Below are 2,182 nucleotides of genomic sequence, written 5' to 3' on the forward strand. Positions count from 1 at the left end.
CTCTGGCCTCCTCGACTGATTTTTATCAATAAACCTCCTACGTTGTGTGTGTTCGTCTGTCTCTCTGTCTATCTGTCTGTCTGTCCTGTCTGTCTGTCTGTCCTGTCTGTCTGTCCTGTCTGTCTGTCCTGTTCTGTCCTGTCTGTCTGTCTGTCTGTCTGTCTGTCTGTCTGTCTGTCTGTCTGTCTGTCTGTCTGTCCTGTCTGTCTTCTGTCTGTCTGTCTGTCTGTCTGTCCTGTCTGTCTGTCTGTCTGTCTGGTCTGTCTGTCTGTCTGTGCTGTCTGTCTGTCTGTCTGTCCTGTCCTGTCTGTCTGTCTGCTGTCTGTCTGTCTGTCTGTGCTGCTCTGTCTGTCTGTCTGTCTGTTCTGTCTGTCTGTCTGTCTTGTCTGTCTGTTTTCTTCTGTCCTGATCTTCTGTCTGTCTGTCTGTCTGTCGTCCTGTTCTTGTCTGTCTGTCTGTTCTGTCTGTCTGTTCTGTCTGTCTGTCTGTCTGCTCTGTCTGTCTGTCTGTCTGTCTGTCTGTCTGTCGTCTGTTCGCCTGTCTTCTGTCTGTCTGTCTGTCGCTGTCTGTCTGTCTGTCTGTCTGTCCTGGTCTGTCTGTCTGTTGTCTGTCTGTCTGTCTGTCTGTCTGTCTGTCCTGTCTGTTCTGTCTGTCTGTCTGTTGTCTGTCTGTCGTTGTTGTCTGTCTGTCTGTCTGTTCTCTCTCTCTGTGTGTGTGTGTGTGTGTGTGTGTGTGTGTGTGTGTGTGTGTGTGTGTGTGTGTGTGTGTGTGTGTGTGTGGTGTCTGTGGTCTGCTGAATGTCCCATGCCCTTCTGCCAGCGAACACAAATTGAACATGGCCATTTGAGAGTGAAATATTTCTGTCCATAATGCCAGAGAAAAACCTTGGGTTTCAGGTCGGCTCGATGATTGGAAGAAGTTCTACACTCTTAAGTCCTCCAAAGCTACTCTGTATGGCTTGGTGAAAACAAAAACAACCTTTTTGCACTTTTCCATGGTGTAAACTATGTATAAATACGTTGAGATCCCTTCCTTGTAAATCCGTTATTTATGTTATTCATGTGTGACATGATAAAAGAGACGAGAGAAAACAGAGTAACACCTCTTTTCTCTTCTTTTGTGTGGTTCTCTAGGGCCTGTTCATCTTCCTGATCTATGGGGTTGTACAACATGGAGGTACGTCTGCATAGTGTCTCAGGCTGTCGCAGTGAATGAGAGAAATGACAAGTTTCTGATGGGTTCGCTCTGCTTTAAAGGGGGGGGGGGGGTGGGGGGCTTTCCACACTGAGCGTGCACTGCCTTCATGCTTGGGCTAAACTTATATGCATCCAGCCACCACCATTAAAACACTGACCCGGCCGGTACTCAGTCTAGCTCTTCCTCACTCCATATTGGCTAATATTTCACTGCCCTCTTTAACTTCTATATTTAGCATCGTGACAATATGTCTACAGGAGGATCTAGAGACTGGAATGGAGGAGCGTCTAGAGGGAACGGAGATCTAGAGGGACTGGAGGGTCTAGAGGAAGCTGAGGAGGGTCTAGAGGGACTGGAGGGTCTAGAGGAACTGGAGGGTCTAGAGGGACTGGAGGGTCTAGAGGGAACGGAGTATCTAGAGGGACTGGAGCGTCTAGAGAGGGACTGGATCGTCTAGAGCGACTGGGAGGGTCTAGAGGGACTGGAGGTCTAGAGGGAACTGGAGCGTTAGAGGGACTGGAGCGTCTAGAGGGAACGGAGCATCTAGAGGACTGGAGCGTCTAGAGGGACTGGAGGGTCTAGAGGGACTGGGCGTCTAGAGGGACTGGAGCGTCTAGAGACGGCGCTAGCTGGATAGGGACGAGTGCTAGAGGAACTGGAGCGGTCTAGAGGGACTGGGAGCGTCTAGAGTTACTGAGCCTAGAGGGACTGGAGGTCACTAGAAGCGACTGGGGGTCTAGAGGGAACTGGGGCGTCTGAGGGAACGGAGAGGTCTAGAGGACTGGTAGCGTCTTAGAGGGACTGGATCGTCTAGAGCCGACTGGAGGGTCTAGAGCAGGGGTGGTCAAACTTCAATTTCGGATCGTGGGCCACATACGGCGCTAGGGAGATGTCAAGTGGGCCGGACCATTAAAAATTATACGCATACTCTGCTATAATAACCAAAATATCGTCCTTTCCTTTGTTTTGGTGTAAAGAAGCACAA

Source organism: Salvelinus sp. IW2-2015, linkage group LG26 (genome assembly GCF_002910315.2).
Source record: "Salvelinus sp. IW2-2015 linkage group LG26, ASM291031v2, whole genome shotgun sequence".
NCBI lineage: Eukaryota > Metazoa > Chordata > Actinopteri > Salmoniformes > Salmonidae > Salvelinus > Salvelinus sp. IW2-2015.